The sequence below is a fragment of the Lonchura striata genome, chromosome 3 (genome assembly GCF_046129695.1).
Source record: "Lonchura striata isolate bLonStr1 chromosome 3, bLonStr1.mat, whole genome shotgun sequence".
NCBI classification, from domain to species: Eukaryota; Metazoa; Chordata; class Aves; order Passeriformes; family Estrildidae; genus Lonchura; species Lonchura striata.
In genome coordinates this window covers 97924801-97943597 of record NC_134605.1, presented here as the reverse complement: position 1 = coordinate 97943597, position 18797 = coordinate 97924801, and the positions used below count along the sequence as shown (strand labels likewise).

Below are 18797 nucleotides of genomic sequence, written 5' to 3'. Positions count from 1 at the left end.
ACATGCCTATGCTGTCACAAGCAGGTAATTTCACATGCAAAAATATGCTGTTATAGATTATGAAAAACAAGCTGTCATTCATGCAAGCCATGGTTTACTTGTGCAGTTAATACTGCAGATTCAGCTAGGAAGAGACACCTGCAGAAGACCATCTAAGTCATCAAGTCCATTTGTCATAAGTGCAGTCATTACAAGTATAGTCCAAATGACTTCATGAAACACCTCTTTGGTGCACTCAGCATGCTACAGAACTGGTACCTCTAGGTTAAATATCAAATGACATAAAAAACTGCAGTGGACCACATGAGAAGGAGTTGGTGTGTTCAAAGATATTGCCAGTGTCCTAGATTCTTCCACTGTAGTTCTGTGAATGGCATATGGTGCTAGACAGCCCACTTTCCATGGGGAGGCTTTCCGATTTCTTGGAGTTTCAAAACTGGACTAGACAAGACCCTGCTCTGTTTGGTCTGGCTGGCCCTGCTGTGAGACATAGTTGGTCTAAATGACCTCCAGAGGTCTCTTCCAACCTAAATTGCTTTTATATGAATTTCCAGGAGGACTGTAAAGGTTATCCAAAGACCATTGTTCAAAGGGTACAGTTCTTTTACTGTTCTCAGCTTCAGAACTTCTGTATGAATTGAAGCACTCACATGATTTTCCACTAATTTGCTGTGGGCCAAGAATTATTTCAACTGTCGATATCCTTCCTTAGTTTGGGATATCCTTTTGAGGGTCTGAAAAATCTCTGATTTTTGAGCCTTACTCTAAGGAGTAAGTTAAGGAGTAAAGATGGGAGTGAGATAAATGAGCATAGAACAAGACTAAATGTTAGTGTTTTCATCAGGTCATGAAAAAAGGCGCTTTTGACTTACTGTATATTAAATTAAACACATCAGCCTGGTTCTGTTGTAGTACAAGGCAAATGCATAGATGAAAATCCTGAGGGTAGAATGACTTCTCTATACCTTATGTAGTACAACACTCTAAAGTTGTACATTGCTGAAATTTGAGCAAACACCCTCCGAATTTTGAACTTGACATCTATACTGTTTGCTTGAAGGAAAATGTACATACATTAGATGGAAAATGTGCTTGTGGGGCACCCTGAAATCAGTTTCAAATTTTGATTGAAACCAGTGATAAAATTTAGAATTTAGAATTGTTTGAATTAGCAGAGCTGGTTTAGGAATTCAGCTGTGGAACTCCTTAGGAAAGTTTTCTTGCCCTTGTGTAAGCCTAGAAGAGATCTGGTCAACTCAACCAAACATAGTGCTCTAAGAATGGTTCCATGCATCATAAGATTGGACAGGTCTTCTTCATCAGTGAGCATTTGTGCTGATAGTTTAATTCCAACCAAACTCAGCAGAAAAGGAAGCACCCACATCTAGCTGATTTAATTTTTTAGAGCATAATTAATTAAACTAGTATCTGTGATCTGTTAATTAAAAGAATGAAATCTGAAATTAGATTTTTGGTAAAACAGAAAATGTGGACTTGGCAAAAGTTTTAAAACTCACATAAGGCTTCTGATAAATTCACATTGGATATGCAGTTATTTGGGGGGTGGGGTAGAGGTTAAAAGAGGGTCTTTTATCTCCCCCACAAAACCATCTGTGAGCCTTTTTTTATCTGACAGGCAGTAGAAGAGGAGGAGATGTGTAGGAAAAATTAAATGTTCACATTGTTCAGCAACAAGAAAGGCATGTGTCTTAGAAGCTCTCTTATCCGAACTTCTGCCTTCCTAAAAGCCCTATAAGCCATATTTAGGTTGTGTCCCCCTGAAGTAGCCTTAAGGAACTTTTCTAGCAGAGATTTCAACGTGTCCAATTACAGTCTGAGAGCCTGATCCAAATATCACTGAAGTCAGTATCTCCACATTCCATCTCAGAGATTGTAAATAAGGGGGTGGAAGTCAAATGTGCGAAGCCACAAAAGTATTCTCCCCTTTAAGGCACATGCAACTAAAAAAATAAATCTCTGATATGAAAACAAACATTACCAGAAGAAGATAATGTTGCAATATATAACATTATTCAACATGCTAAATCCTGCATTTATTCAGAGAATTTGTCACATCACCTAGTTTATAGATTTTTTTAGAAGTCCTTAGACATCTATATGTTGCGTTTATCCAGCTATTCAGAATACTGGGATTGGTGATTTTCCAGAGAAAAATACCATGAAAAGGTAAATCCATGTCATATGATGTGGTAGCAGGTGAACTAAAATTATACACACATACAATATGCAAATATTGTCTATGGCATTAATATATAAATACACGTATGTAAGAAAATGAAAGGGGAAAAAAAGTGGGAACAATGTTCAGGATTGGTAGCTACTTATACAGGAATATCTCTAGAAGAATTATGCCATTGATTCTTAGAATATTATTACAATTTAATTATATATGTCTATCAGGGTGACACTCAAGAAAAAACATTTTGAACATTTTTTAATAAATGATTTTATGTATTTGAAAATATCCTGTTGACATTGTTTGCCCAAGCAGTTGTCTCTCAAAAACAGTCAAGTAGGGCTTTGACCCAGCTTCCAAATAACTCATCACTTGAAAAGCAAAAGAAGCCAAAAAGAAAATAATGTCTGAATCAAACACAAACATGCATAAGCACAGACACACAATATGCTTATTTATCACAGCAGGTATTCTCACTAGTGTCGTATATAAGACTAACAGATATATTCCTGTGTTTGTGCATGAGTGCAACACAACAGACACACTATAAGAACAATGTGTCTACAAGCTGGAAGTATTTCTACATGCTCTTCCTGTAGAAACAACAACATTTTCATGAGTATCTTAGAAATCATGTATCTTTAAATTAAGAAGCATATTAAGAAAACTGATGAGGACATGGGATTTGAAGTACAATTTCAACAGCCTGTCTGGTCGTCTTTATCTTATATTTTAAGGAAGTAATAATTTCTGTCATATGCTGAAGATAAATGGATGTGGGAAAATGTGGGAAAATGTCAGGTTTTGTCTTCATGTTTAAATTTGATAACAAAAGACCTATGAACTGACAATTATTGATACTAATAACTAGTAGATGGATTCTTTTTAATTTACAGGTTTGGACTTTTCTTGGTAGGAACAAGATTAATCAGGTATTTCTAGCCTGAGATGTGGGTAAGAACACAGCAATTATGAAACTTTCTTTTAGGTTTATAGCCTGAAAATTTTCTCAATATATCAAATAAAAATATTTTTCTCTAATTGTTAAAAAAAATCACAATTTTAAATTGTTTTCCATAAATTTAATTTTATTAATAAGAAAAAACATTATCTCTAATTAAAGTAGATGAAAACTGCTTAGCATTATCCAATTCCTGATTTAAATCCTTGTGTTTTCCACCTACTGTTTGAAGAGTCTCTTTAGTTAAAAATTGTTTTTTTTGGTCTGAAAATATGTGGCATATGACACAAAGCTCTAGTTTATCAACTATCATGGTTTCAGTACTTTAATAATCTGCAAATATTGTGTAGTGACATTTCTCATGAAGAGATGAATTCCAGTGTCTCCAGAGCTGAATGACATCATGTTCTGGGGGGAGAGCAGGCCAAAGGGCTGGCAGACCAAAGTTTGTCTCTGCACCCTGTGCACCAGGAGCACCAGGAATATGCCTCAGCCACACATGCAGATGTGCCCAGAGACCTGCATGCTTTTAGCTCCATCAGTACCAGCAAAAAAACAAGGCCAAGGCCTCCTTATTTCTGTTTCTGACTGGCAGGGAAACCTTATGGCTGAAGTGTCTGTCCCATGGCAGGAGGCTTCACCCTGACTGCCAGTAAATAGAACCTTGCATTGACTCTGTCATTAGCCGTGCCTGGTCTTCACCAGAGAGTAGACAAAAAGAGAATGTCAGGGTTTGTGTACATTATTCAGATCTAATTTACCAGTATAGGCAAAGCCTTTTTTAAACAATTTCTTTCCTGAGATTTCCACTGAGATCAAGGACATTACCACACCAGAAGTCCAGGTAAATATGGGATAGGGTGTGACTAGTGATGTCTCCTGGGTGTCACCTGACTCTGTTGCTTTGAGAAACTAATTAATTTGCTTTACAGGACACAGATAAAAGAGTCTGACAACACCTATGTCTCTGCTTTGATGGAAATGCTTCCAAAGATAATAAGAACATAAATGTGTCACCTCAATTTATGCAGACATTGTGCATCTTTGCAGGTATCCAGGCAGAAGGGAGGCTAGGTCCACAGCCCAATAACATTCCCTGGCAAGTCTCCCTTCAACTCCTTAAGGTTTGAGTCATACTCAAAGTTGTGGAGTAGAGATATATATTGTTGTCCTGGTTCCAGCCAAGATAGGGATAATTTTTTGCAGCAGCTGGGAAGGAACATGGCCAGGACTCAAGGTTGCTCTATACCATTGCTGGGACTGGAGGCAGGGACTCTCTTCCAGGGATAAGGGGTTCCTTCTGGATGAGAAAACATGGTGGAGGAATGTGTCCAGTATTTTTTATTATCAGGGATGTTTGTCCATGTGAACAATTTATTTTCTTACATCTTTTATTATTAGTATTGTTGCTGTTACTGTTAATTTTCTTATCTCATTGCTGTTCCAAGTAAACTGTTCTTATCCCAACCCATGATATTTGCCTTCTGTCCCTGTGGTTGGAGGGGACATGGGGAGCAGTGGGGGCACTGGGTAGGGATTGAATTCAGAAATCATGACAATGGTCTAGACAGGAAAACTGCTCACCTGTGGAGCAGTGTGGATTGTCACACTGCTCACTGAGATGAGCCCATGGTTTATGCCAAACCCCTAAAATGCTTCTGGGCATCATTGCCAGTTTTTCTTGCTCAAAACAGTGTTAGGGATCACATTAACATTAAACAGGACAGGTGCCACGGACCTTGTGCTCAATCATGGACTTGTAGACTTCACTATTACAGACAGTTGAAGTGGGTACCACCAGGAGTAGAAAGAGAAGAAGCTTGATTGCAGAGGAATGTGTTCTCCCTTTAATTCTAATGATTCCTGGCTATTTTTATGTACAGTAGTTAGTTTTCAGACTGATGAGAAAGAGTCTCATTTGTGCAGATGGGAAATGTTTATTATGCTAATAGTGTTCTGCATTGTTAGAGGAGATTATTAGACAGAGATGTTAGAAATGCCTCTAGTGGAATTAAGTAGGTGACAAGGTAAAACGAAGAGATAAATGACAACAGTGATTAGGAAATGGATTGTGCTGAATACATCAGTGCAAAGGAAGAAGGGAAAGGGACTACTTTTAAAACAAATTGTTTAATCAATGATGTATCAATGAAAAATATAGAAAAAGATAGTTTATCTGAATGACACCAGGCACTGCTTGTGAGATTACATGTGATGTTTAGTCTGGAGAAACCTGAGAGAATTGTCAAAATGATTGGTAAAGAGGAAAAACAGAACATTGGAAAGTAAAGAAGGCATAGACTTGTGTCTAGGTTTGTGTTTTATAATTAATATAGTCCATCAAATAGCTATATGATGTATGGACAACTACATATTTAACATGAAATTTACTGAAATGTGCTATTCGTCTTCTCTGAACTTGAAATACACCAAGAAAATCAAACTTTACAGGTAGTCCTACAGGCTGTCTGGTCACACCAGTCTCTCCTAATGCCTAAAGAACTGCTGCTCTTTGGCATGTTGCTTCTATACCTACTTCCATTGTTTCAGCTGAAGATGGGATTTATGACTCCAATCTGAAAAATAGACATTTGTCTTTGTTTCTGAAGTAACACATGTCAATAACCTAACTGTGCTGTAAACTTTCACTATGTGCTTGATGGAAATCAATGCTCATTTATAAAATGCTGCTGCAGCACTGCAGTTTGATATGATAGAACCAATGATGATAAATGATTCAAGGAATATGACTTTTTCCTTGTTTCCTTGTTTTGATCAGCAGTGAATCAATCCTGCCAATATATTGATTAGTCTTAATTATTCAGTACAGGTAAAAGCTTTCCTTGTTGTGTCAATTACCATCACACAGCATGTTTAATCATTGATCATTTTGGCTGTTCACACTTGCAGTGTGTGACAGATCGCTGAAGTTTCTTGGGCCATTTTGACTCCCTCATCATATGCCTGAAACTTCTATGAGAGGCAGGAGACTGAAGAACAGCAAATAGTTACAGTCATTAGCTGATAACAATTGTACTTGCTTGCATTCAAACTTTCCTGCTTTTGTACCTGGTAGTATAAGGATTGCTTTTTTCACCCTTGGTATTGAGTATATATTAAACAGAGAATTCTGCTGGAACAAATGTTGCTCCTTTCAGATTAATTGTGAATAACATCTGTGGCTTCCTAGGAAAAATAATCATGAATACAAACATTTACTGACCAGAAAACCTGTGTTCACTAACATTAAAATAGGTTCCTCTATTTTGTTTGGAATGGGCACATGTGAGGTATCTTTTTGTGATTTCCAGAACAACTGCAGAACCTAATAATGCACCATCCAGCTTTCCTTTCTTCTGTTTTGATTGTGTTGATGGAGAACCAGGTTCTCTGGTCTACCTAGCCAAAATGGGGCATCCCTAAATGCATGGGTTGCTGTTGATATGCACACTGTTGCCATACCTGAGTGCCTCACAGACTTCAAATTCTCTGAGAGGAGCAAGTACAATATCTCCTTTCACAGACAGAAAAGTAGAGCTAAGAAATGCTCCATAACTTGTCTAATGTCACATAAGAAGACTGCAGTTGAACAGGGAACAAAACAAATCTTCTGGATTGTGGACCCTCAACAACCAGGACTTAAAACACCCTTTCAGGTTGATAATATACCTGAAGATGCACTCAAAAGATACTTGAGCTATGAAGCACATCAATAAGGTCATCTTCCATAAAGGGGTGCCCAGGATACAGTATGTGTGCTCAGCTTTTTGGTGCTTGATAGGAGGAGAACAGGAGAAGGAAAGGCTGTTTCATTCATACTGAAATGAAGCTCAGAACAGATTGTGCATGAATGTGATTTTTCATGATGGTGGAGATGTGAACTGGTGTAAGCAAGGAGGAATCACCTGTGTCCTGTTGTGATAAGTTCTTTATTCTTCTCATTTCTGACACTGAAGATCAGGCAAGAAAAACTCATTGGGTGTCCCAGCAGGAAGGGATGGGCTCTCTCTCTGATGGGAAGACAGTAAGAGACATTTCTTTCAGAGTGGGAAGCTCCTATTTTAAACACCATCAGTTTTGATGAGACTGCTTAGTGATGATCGACTGTTTCTTGTTGTAAGAAGTAAAAACATTTAACATGAGGGCCTACACAGCCTATACATGAGCAGCTATTCTTTTGTGTCTCCCTATAGAAAGATTGGAGCAAGGTGATCTTTACTTCAAGCCACACCAATAAGGAGGAGTAAAGTTACACTGTGGAGAATATTTCTGTACCAGAAGTGTTTTCATGAATCCAATTTGCATCTGATGATGCACATTTTTTGCAATACAATAATTTAATGTCTTGTTTTCCCAACAGCTGAAACAGCCTTACAAGAAAACTTCTAAGTTGAGAATAGACAAAGACACAATGTCCTCTTTTTGCAAGTCAGGCTGTTCCCACACTGTCACAAAAGCATTGTCACAGGCTAAACCTCCAACTGGGACTCTGACCTCTGTCCTTCCTGGACAGTAAAAGCATCAGTCAATACTTGAGACCCCTGCAAACAATGGGCTTTGGTGAGAGTACCCTAAAGCCTCTAACACTTCAAAAATCTGGTCACTGGGAAAAAAAGAAGGCATCCCTGGCTGAATTGCTGTACAATATGAGTGTCAAAAATAACCACTTAACCTATTTCTTCTGTAAATAAGGTGACTGTGAGGTCGATAAAATGTTGTCTCAGTCACTTCATTTTCCTGGATCTCTCCCTGGCTTCAGATTCACATACATCACAGACAGAAGATCTTTTGGGGAAATACAGATTTTGCAAATATTTTGGGATTCTTATCAGGGAAAACTAACATAACATTTTGGGATTAAGAAACCTGAATTGGAGCTGCAGCATTTGATTCTGGACAGGTTTTACTTTTGCTTATGTTCAAGTGACCTGCCAAGTCACCTGCTTAAAGTTTTGTTTTGGATATTTTGGAATCTGGAGATTTGTGGTAGAAAATAGAACATGAGAAATACAGGATACTGCTGTAAGTAGTCCAGGTAATGCCAATTCTTAAATGGAGCAAAAATGTACCATGATGATTCAGTTTAACAAACTGAAGTTAAAAATTGCATTAAAGTAATATTTTTGTAGTGTATTTTAATTTTTTTACATTATGCCTTTTCCATTCCCTTAAAGAAAAGTTTTTATAATTTGCATCCATCACAGGAAGATAAATGTTCCACAGTAGAAAAATTCCCATTTCTATTTGTCAGTTGCAGACCTGGCAACAATTCTGTGTACTTTTTGACTTTTCAGGATTAATTTATTGCATTTAAAAATGAAACAGTCAGCCTGATTAAACTCTACTTAATAGAACAAGCCAGCATGCATAGAAAATGTCTGAAAATATTTATCTGAATTATTGTAATTTTTAATAGGTCTTGACATTGGCTGGCAAAGAGTAGATGTATTGTGTTTACTTGGTTAGCCAAGTGCTTACCTTTCCACTAGATAAAGAGGAGATGACAGTGGTTCTCTAGAGCAAGTGGTGAATTAGAGTGAGGGCTGAGTTGTCCTGAGAGGGGGACCACAGGATCCCTTAATGCAATTACAAACCTAATTACATGCTCTTCTCCTATGTTCAATCAATATATGCATGGAACAGATATACACAAGTATTCTATTCTGCTGGTGACTTTTTCAGTGCCTCCAGAAAAGCTCAGAGTAACCACACTCCTAATCCAGCTGTCTCAGAGCCTTCACATGGATGAACAATTCCAGATTGCCATCTGCCTAAAATTGAATATAGAGCTGCTAGTCTCTTCTAGTAAAACTCTGCAGACATATTTCTGTATTTTCACTCTCCTTTGGGATGATCAGGGAGCTTATAAATTTTTTTGGTGGAGAACAGAAGGAGAAAAAACAAGGCATGAGGTAAGGGATTTTTTGTTCAAATCCCTGCTCTGAAAAGCACATTGTGACAGAAAAAAAAATTGCTTTGGGAATTAGTAAAAGGTAATTCATGAGCCAGCGTGAACATGTTGCTTTCCTGCTTCATTCTATGCCAGCTCCCTAGGATTTCAAAGTTTGAATCAAAGTTTCTGCCTTCTGTTAAAATTTTTTGTGAGTTGTTTTTCTCTTTTTGAAGGATTGCATCTCTTCCATGGTAATCAGAGAATCTGATAGGTACTTTCCACCAGAGAAGCTGCTCCTGCCTAAGAACAAGCTGGTGAACAATTACTTGTCCCCAAATATTAGTTCCCATTCCCTAAAAGAGCCCTGCTGAGACTTCCACAACAGAATAATTTTGTAGGGTACATGGTATGACTTCACCAAAAGAAACTTACACTTACAGAACTCTTAAAAAAAGTTAAAAAAAATTAAAAGTTAAAGACTGTGCATACATCCTAGGCTTAGTGTTCAGAAAGATTTATTACTGGTTTCAATGTGTATATTTAAAGTCAGACTGGTATGTGTTTTTAAAGTAGTAAGGCAGACATCAGAAAGTTAACAATTTAATAACAGGTTGCCTAAGAATGCCAGAGGTTTTTCTGTGATCTGAAGGTAATTGACATCTATTATTCTTCACTTAGGAGCAATGGCCCACCCCAGTAGCAATGAACAGACAAATCACAAAGTATCATGTTCCTTCTTGATTGAACAACTTCAGGGGCCCATGGTTAACTGCATGGCCTCTTGTTCAGCTGCAAGAGTGTCTTTTTATTTGTTCGAGGAAGTGCCCAATTGAATATGAAGGTGAAAGAGAGGCCATTTCTCTTTTCTTTTTTTTTCTTTCCCTTTTCCCCCTCAGCCTCAGAAAGGTCAGGAGCCTGCTTCATCAGTCATGCTTAATCAGCTGATGAAAACACTGCTGATGCATGAGGTTGTGGCTCCTCTATTTTAAGCATAAATCTTAATGGAAGAATCATTCTGTAATGTGTTACTTCCTGAAATGTGGAGCTGCTCTTTTAGGAGTCTGCTGCAGGCTTTTGGTAGCATGGGTGTACAGTGTTTCTGGAGCTCTCCCAGGGCACCACGCTTTTGTTGGGTGATATATGTGACAGCTTCCCAATTGCGTATGATAAGGCATGTCGCCTCAGACTCCAGCAAAAGGCTGTAACAAAAGGACTAGACGTCCCAACTGGAATGTGAAACAAGTCATCATGACTGCAGTTAACAGGATGCTGCTGACTGAGGAACAAAGATGGGAGTACATTGCTATTGCTAAAATGAAATTGCTTGTTCCCCTCCAACGCATCATACTTCTGATTTGAAGTGTTTGTGGAACAGTTGAAAAATGCTGTATATCTAGTTAAGGTTGGCAAGAGATGTGCAATCATTGATCTAGAGAGGGAGATAGAATTAGGCAATATTAGGACAAGTGGTCCTGGCTGGTGAATCTGGCTCAACATGCTGAGAGACAGATACTGTGCCACACCTTGTCAGAAGTGCACACATCTTTAAAAACCCTTCTGAAATCATTGTGGTAAAAGATGTATTTTCACTAAAAGCCTCACATGTCCTAGTTCTTGGTCTTTAGATATGACATATTTTGTATATGCATGCATTCCTGGAAGACCCAAGTATTTTTCTCAGGAAGAAGACCCTACAAAGAAAAAGCTGCAGCATGACAAGATGCAGTGCTTTTTCTACTGTCATTAAAAGATACTCAGAAAGCAAAACTTTTATGAGTTGCAACATAGAAATATGAAGTCCACGATAGTCATAGATACTGCATTTTGTTACAGGATGGAGGAAAAGAATACTCAGCCTCACAAAAAATTAAAGTAGTCTACAGAACTTCTCCTTTTTAATGAGCTTAATCTCCCAGAAACACATGGTTGGAAAAAAAAAAAAAAAAGAAACCAATACATAGGAACTTTGTGTAGGCTCAGAAATTGAGAGGCCTTGATGTGGTCTGTGTCAGTTATTCTGACAGGAAAATGTTTGCTACAGGACTAGCTGGATTTCATAAAAGTTTTCTCCCCTAGGTTGATGTGCAATTAAATGGTTCATCATTGTTTTAATGTGTGAATCAAATTTTTGAAGTCCAGCACTAAGCAAGAGAGAAGTGCAACAAAGAACCTTCACATCTAACCTCTACCCCTGTGTTTCTCAGTATATCACATTATTAAAGAAAATGCAAGTGAATATGCAGGCAATAGATGTATTAGATGTATGGAGCACTCATCAGCTCTCCCCTGGCACACAGAGAATTCAAGGCCCTTGTGCTTGCTGGAATACTGCCAGTACTTTCCTCTTTTCTTGAACCTGGAAATGCTAGCTTGAGCAGAACATACATGGTGTACCTTCAGAGAAGCTGCAGAGCATTTAAATCGACAAACACTGCAGATGGGCATTATGGCTCTAATGGCTCTAATGCAGCTTTTCCAAACACACAATCTACAACTTCAAGGAGTCATAGGCAGTTCTCATTTCTGGAGCTAAGCCAGAAGCTCTTTTTGCAACTACATGTAGAGTTGCATCTGGAAAGGACTAGAGAACTGGTATCCTAGTGACAAAATGCAGTTCTGCATGTTACAGCAATGTCCCAAGATTGAGTACTGTGTTCTCCTGTGCATGATTCATGTTGCTTGTTCTCCACCTACTGGTGGCATTTTTAAGGCTTAGAAGCCCTAATGCCCCTCCTATAAGTGCTGTGGAGGTTACCATTACTTAACCCCATAAAAATATGCAATCAGCTAATTGGAAAATTCTAGTTAAGCCTGTGCTCATGGTGCATACATCCATTTATGAAAGGCACTTGTCTTTATGACCAGCCTGCTTGCCACTGGAGAGCAGCAATGGGTTTGGACAAGCTTTCCTTTCCCAGCCAGTGGAGCATGATGGCCCTGGATGACTCTGTTGATGGCTGGCTTGTTGAAGGCAAATTTTCAAATGCAGACACCCATGGTTCCTTAGTTTCAGCTGCCTATTTGTTCATGTTCCCCACTCTCAATAATCGCCATTTCAGAAAGAAAATGAACAGGGGTGAACACAATTATCATTAGGAAAAACGATGACAATTAAATATAATTAATAAACACTCCTATTACAGGGCATATGCATGCTGTGTGTCTAAACTGGACTGAGTCTAAAAATTAGTACACCTCATTACCCAAATGATTTGGAATTACACAACACAACTTCCACTATTAATACAACTTAAAGAAATCCTCCATTTCTTTTCATGTATATCTGCTTCCAGAAAACTATGTGTTTTTTAGTCAAAGAATATTAGAATGAACATTGCTAATCACATCAGTCCAGATGGTTGGCTCTCTTCTTGCCAAGTGGAAGTATTGTAACCTATTTAATGTGCAATTTACATAAGCTCCATGTTAATAAAGATCCATGAGTTTGTGGACTTTTTGTCTACTCTTTTCTATGTCACGGGTTCAGCCCACAGAGGCAGAGCATAGCGCTCATGACTGCCACTGGTGCTGCCTGCTGAAGCCAGAGCTGCTCAGTACATTGCCCCCAACCTTTTGTCCCTGTCTTCTCACAGCAGTATGGGATCCTATAATTGATCATTATCCACTTTTGAAGTTAAAAGTACAGTTTGGAGCATATATGCCAAACCCACATAAATCTGTGGTAAAGGCTGGAGTGAAACGTATCTCAAAAGAAAATTATCCTGTTACTGTGTGCATTCAGCCTGCATTCTCGCACCAGCTGGAATGTATTAGTACTGTTTTGTGTTTATGGGCTTTTCATCTAAACCTTACACAATTTAATTTTCTCTGGAAATTTACTAACTTTGAGGCTACTGTGCACCCTGCTCTTCAGTCCAACCAGCATTTTTTGTGTAGCAGGTCACACTATGCTGGTGATCCCAACATATTTTTCTGATGGGTAGAATTATGTGCTTATAAATTCCTGTTGGTATCTCTGTAACCCATATGAGAAAAGTCTTTGTTGCTGAAAGCACATCTCCAGTAGGTTTGGCAGGTCATACACTTTTCTGTTATCCAACTGTAATGTGGTAAGAAATCATAAAACCAAAGATCATCTAACATTAAATCATTAAATCATTAAATCATGGTCTTGGCTGTCCATCCCCCCCACCCCCCACCCGTTTTCTGGATCCGTATATACCTACAGAAGGCAGAAAAAACTTTTTTCAAGTCACTCTAAGAGTACTTGTGCTATAAAGAGCTTCTTGAGTATATAAATGAGACAGAAACCAGCTGAAGATTGGAAGCAGGCAAAATGGTTTCCAAGGCTATATAGAAGTTTAAAGGCAGAATTGCACAGATCATTCTGCAAGTCTGTTCTACCTACAATAGTGGCAAAATCTGACCAAAACATGAAAAGGAGACCACCTGTATCTGAATATTTTGTATTTTGGTATGCTGTTGGACTATATGGGTTTGTTTTGTTAAAAGCACTAGAACCTCATTAATTATTCATTTCATGTTTAATACTTCGATATTCAATTTGACAATTACATTTCAAAATGTATTAAAGACTATTGGGAGTATTCACATTGGTATGGGTATAATGGCGGAGGGTGCACATCTAAGTCTCTTCTGTGTATAGAGCACAATCAGATGCTGAAGGCTTAATGGTGTTTGATTTTGAATTCAGTCTTTGATGCAGCTGGGAAAAGGTTGGAGCTAATGAGATTAAAGATCAGATGCACCAGGATGGATTTGGCTCAGTCAAGAATTTCTCCTAAGCTGACTACAAAACAAAATACTTTCTGGAGAAACATCACACAGCCCAGAGTTATCTGAATCTGCTGTTCTTAATGTTTTTCCTTGCCATTTCAGAGAAGCACAACATATTGGATCCCTGAAACTTCAGATATCTTTGTGATGTCTTATTCCTCTACCTTTCACTAACAGGTCATCAACTGTGGAGTTGCGTTATTTGTATGTTTTATTATCCCTATATTATGTATCGGTTTATTCCTTTGTACCCCCGTGTGCAACTTGGTTTATCCCCAGTTTTCCCGCCTTGTCCTCCCTTTCTGCCTTCCCAGTATCTATCCATCACCCTGAAAGAGGCATTTTAACCCCCCCGGGTGCCTTGTCTATCACTCAGTGCCCCTTCCCATCCATCCAGAAGCTTCTACTCAGGGCACCGGGTGATTGGGCGAGGACCTGGGGCTCCCCCCATATCCTTCCCCCATTGGACCCCACCATATCCCCCCATCCCGGAGCCACCCCCTATCCCTATCCCCATTGGTCGTTGGATACCCCTCCCTTACAGTTTATAAGCCAGTGCAAGCACCTTGTGCTTGTTCCTGTTGGCTGGCACCGTTCTAGGATATTTGGCCCCGTTGGGCTACAATAAACTCGGACTTAGCCCCCAGCAGGATCCGCTCTTCATTTACCACCGCGAGGCGTGCTAGCGCTGCCCGGAACCCACAAAGGCACTCTCCAAACCCCAGCTGGGAGCGGCGGAGGGTGCCTCCATCGCCCACTCTCGCCCCACAAGAGCTAGCCGGGGCTGAGAGAAAAGGGATTTGGGGCGGGAGCGCGGCAATCAACTTCCCTGGGAGTGTGAGCATTCAAACCTGTGTTTTATGTGACCAAAGGAGAAGTATGCTCCTCTCTTCTCCACACAGGGACAGTTTTAAGAAAAGGCTCCACCCCCAAGATGTTCTGGCACTTGAAAAACAATCAAAGACATCTGTGAGAGAAGGAGGAGATTACTCCAAAAACACACTTGTATTAGTGGTAGGACAGGGCATCAGACAATCTCTTACCACATTACACCATAATATTAAGGAGAGCTACACTGTACCCTCAGTTGATGCTTCCCCTGGATAGGCCCAAGATTTCAATAATGTAATTTTAAATATCCAAATGGCACAATATAATCTGTAATAATCAGATTCTTATCCCAGAATTAGAAAACAGGAAGAAAATCAGGCAAATTAAAATAAAGAGAAATAAAAACTCCTTTGACTGACATGGCTATGTAATCTTTGGTTTTAAGTAGGGCTTGCACATACACCAAGTGGTCTTTTTAATGCTTTTCAGCTGCTGGAGATTTAAACTGAAATTTTTATAATAACTTGTGTGTTTGTGTGTGTTCAGTATATGTGTGCACAGGATGGGGATTTAAGAGAAAAAATTCTTATAAAACAAGGACATCCTAGATTATCCATTACCAAGACATTACTACTTATGGGAATATTTAGTAGTTACATGCTAGAAAACATTAAAGTCAAACAATTACTTTGTAAAGGATGTTTTGAATTTGTCCTGTGCACTGTTCTTACACAGAGGTCAAAGTGACATTTTGTCTTTACAGCCAGTAAAATCTGTCCCAAGGGCTGCTCCAAAGGCACAAGATGCTTCCTGCTCTGTGTCCTCTCGTGCCAGGGCTGGAGTGAGCATGTGTTCTGCTTGTGCTTTACCTCAGCAGGTGAGGCTCAGCTGGTTTTACTGAGAGTAGGAAAGTTCTGGTTGGGGCTCTCCTGCCTCAGTGTAGCAGCTGCTCTTGCAGGTCCCTCTAAGGGCTGATGGAGCTAGAATAGCTCTTAGTTTTGGACAGAGGGAGGACAATTGATGACTCTCTGCTGTGTTCCTTTCTGCCTAGTTTTCTATGAGTCCTTGAAAACAAACAACTCAAATGCTGAGAGAGACTATTTTCAAACATCACTAGTCTCCAAGACCCCAAGCACAAAAATTCAGGGAGTGTTTTGTTGACAGGAAATTGTCACTTCAATTTCAGATGTTGTCTTGTTTGGTTGTTGTTTTGTTTTTTTGCTTGTTTCAACTGAAATGTCAAAATATCAAAATATCCTTTACATGTGTATGGGGAAGATAGAATTACTCAGGAGTGATTTCTTCTAATCTTTAGAAAACACCCCCATAGTGTTCTATTGGCTGCTTCTAATGCCTCCTGCTGCTTTAATCTCTGTTTTCTTACCAAAGTGTGTGTTTATGGCATTTTAATCAAGTCTCCTTATTAAATGTGTGAGCACCATTTTATGTGAGGTGAAGGCTTGAGTACAATCTACATCAACACCTCACAGAGCCTGGTGATTATACATAACCTACATAACAGCTTTTCTGTTACACTTTTGACAAAGTTCTCACTTCCTAAACCTTGACAAGACAGGCAATCTGCCTTCCCATTAGAATCTCATGCCCAGTGCCCACCATTACAGTCAGCTATTAATGAATGAGGTGACACCAAACTAAACTACATTTGCTGGTACCTGCTAGTACCAGCTAAGTCCTCTTTATCTCTTAATATATAGAAATGACTCAACCCCCTCCCCCCCACCCCCCACCAAATCTGCACTACTGAGTACATGTGATTACAAGATTTACAGTAGGGATTAGAAATTGGAAGACATTTTCCTTCCCATTTCACATACACAACCTATTGCCAGGTCAGGATGCATTCCGTCACTTAACACAAGGGAAAGCTCTGGCATGAAAACCAGGATATGTTTTAACCTATTAATCAAGACTGGTGTAAACCTATCTTTAGACCTTGTCCAGACAAGAAAGAAAAATCATGTCCAAACAGAAATAAGTAAAACAATTCTTACCTACTTTATTTCCATGGATCTTTTTCCCCTCCTTTTTTCCTTTTCCTTTTTTTTTTTTCTCCTTTTTTTTTTTTTCTTAATGTTTGAGAACTAGTTGAAGTTTTACTCCTGAAAGATAAATGGGGACCCCTCAAAGGAGTTATTTTAGGTCTGTATTGATTATGAGCATAAAACCAAACAGGTTTTCGTTTTTACTGGATATTATGCCAACAGCTAGAAAGTCTTTTCTTCTACAAAGGCTTCTAAAAGGTTTAAGAACTTAAAGGTATCAAAACTTTACCAAAGCAAATCTTCAGCGCTGCACATGGCTGCTGAACTCTAACAAATATCTTACACGAATTACTGAATTGTCACTTCAGTAACTACTGATTCCTGTTTTGGACATTGAGATTACTTTTGTTACCTGTTTCTGGATTTGATCCTGATCTTAAAATTTGTTCTGTTTAACTGAGCCAAATCACCTTGTTATCGTGATGTTAGAAACTAGTCCTTTCATTACTTCTATATATTGGTGGTGTCATACAGTCTTACTCTTAAAAATTATTTCTCTAAACAAAGTAGAATCTCATTGCAACCATGTCCTGTTAAACTATTTTCCAATTGTAAAATCAGGTAAATAGAAAAAGAAACCTATATCTGTTCCAGTTGCTCCATCTGTTCTATCAGATTCTCCCCTAGAAGATAAGAACATTGCAACACCAAGATTTATCAACTGCCTCTCAAATTCAAGAAAGCTAATTTTTAACCTGCTTCTTTATAGCCAGCCTCAGGCTTTAAATCTCCCCATATGACCTCAAGTAATAATTACAGCAATTAGTCCTTACCCCTCTGGGATAATTACTAGAGTAAATTGAGCTAACTTTCCTCAAAGTTCCTCTAAAAAGTCATAAGAGAAGAAGGAAAGAAAGAAAGAAAAAGCCCAAAACCCACTAAAGAACTGAGCAAGGACTGTAGACACAAGCAGGCAAAAGTAAATGGGAAAAGGAAAAGCAAGACAAGACAATTTTCCACATTCCATTCCTGTGTGCTGCCTCTCTCCCAGGCACCACATATATAACATTCCTTCTTGCAGGCAACAGGCCTCCCTACCCCAGGTGCCATCAAAAATTATGGGAGTGGGAAAAAAAGAAAAGTTCATATCTTAAAAGAAACCCTGTTTTTCATCAAAACAGATTGCTTTAAGGCAGCCATCTGACTGGAAAGAGGAAAAAAGAGAATTAAGAGTCTTGTGCTCTAAATTTCTATGTAATGCTCAGCCAAAAGAATAACTGAACAGTAATGAGCAGGAACTTGAATTTACCAAACTAAAGGGAGAAATATTGCAGTGGATTAATTTGCTAAAGGGGATTAGATTGAGGTCAACGTAGCCCTCTGTGGTCAGCAGCAACAAAAGCAGAGTCAGGCTGAAATTCACTACAATTCCAGAACCAGGAGTAGAAATTCCATATTCAATTATTTCAAAACTTCTCTGTGTGCAGAGTCAGTGCAAAACCTAATGATTTCGAATTTCTTTTTAAAATAAATAGTACAAGCTGTTATTTCATTAAAAGCCTTCTGTTTAAACAACCTTAAAATACTTCTATTTTATTTTAGCTTTTCTTTATGTACTGTGCAACATAAAAAAATATTTAAAGTAGACAAATATGAAACCCTCATAGAAGCACACAGAATTGTTTAAATAGTCATAATTTTTGCCACGTCCTTTTTCTTAGTGAGAATGAAATACTGGTTAATTTCAAGTACTTGAGTAGACCCACATGTACACAGAGTATATTCTCCCAATAATATTAAATCCAATTCTGCATCAGAACTTTGTTGTCCACTGCTACTTTACTGCAAATCTGTAAGTGCACTCAATCTGGCAAGAAATACAATGGAAGTAGTTTATATAAAACAATTTTTTCCCTGTGAAGGAGAAAAATAATTGATAAAAGAATCTTGAAATTATTTCTTGTAACTTGTCTAATTGTATAATGTCCTAATTCATTCTGATTTTCTTCTTTCAGTAGGGAGATCCTGGTGTCTCCTATTACTACCCTAATTTTCTTAAGAAATATGTTGAGTCTGTGTTCTGAGTAACAAATACCAATATAGGCACTGACCAATTGCTTTCCACATCTGCATGATTTTGGAACAATCACA

At 38.5% G+C, this 18797-nt stretch overlaps 1 long non-coding RNA gene across 1 annotated transcript in view; it reads right to left on the bottom strand.

Moving 5' to 3' along the window:
* LOC144246014 (uncharacterized) overlaps positions 1-16701 on the bottom strand; it is an 81081-nt gene extending 64380 nt beyond the window's left edge. The window contains exons 1-2 of the long non-coding RNA XR_013339616.1: positions 16660-16701; positions 7064-7168 (exon numbers count right to left, since the gene is read on the bottom strand). This is a non-coding gene — a long non-coding RNA (uncharacterized LOC144246014). The remainder of the gene's footprint in view (positions 1-7063; positions 7169-16659) is intronic.
* Between the last annotated feature and the right edge of the window lie 2096 nt (positions 16702-18797).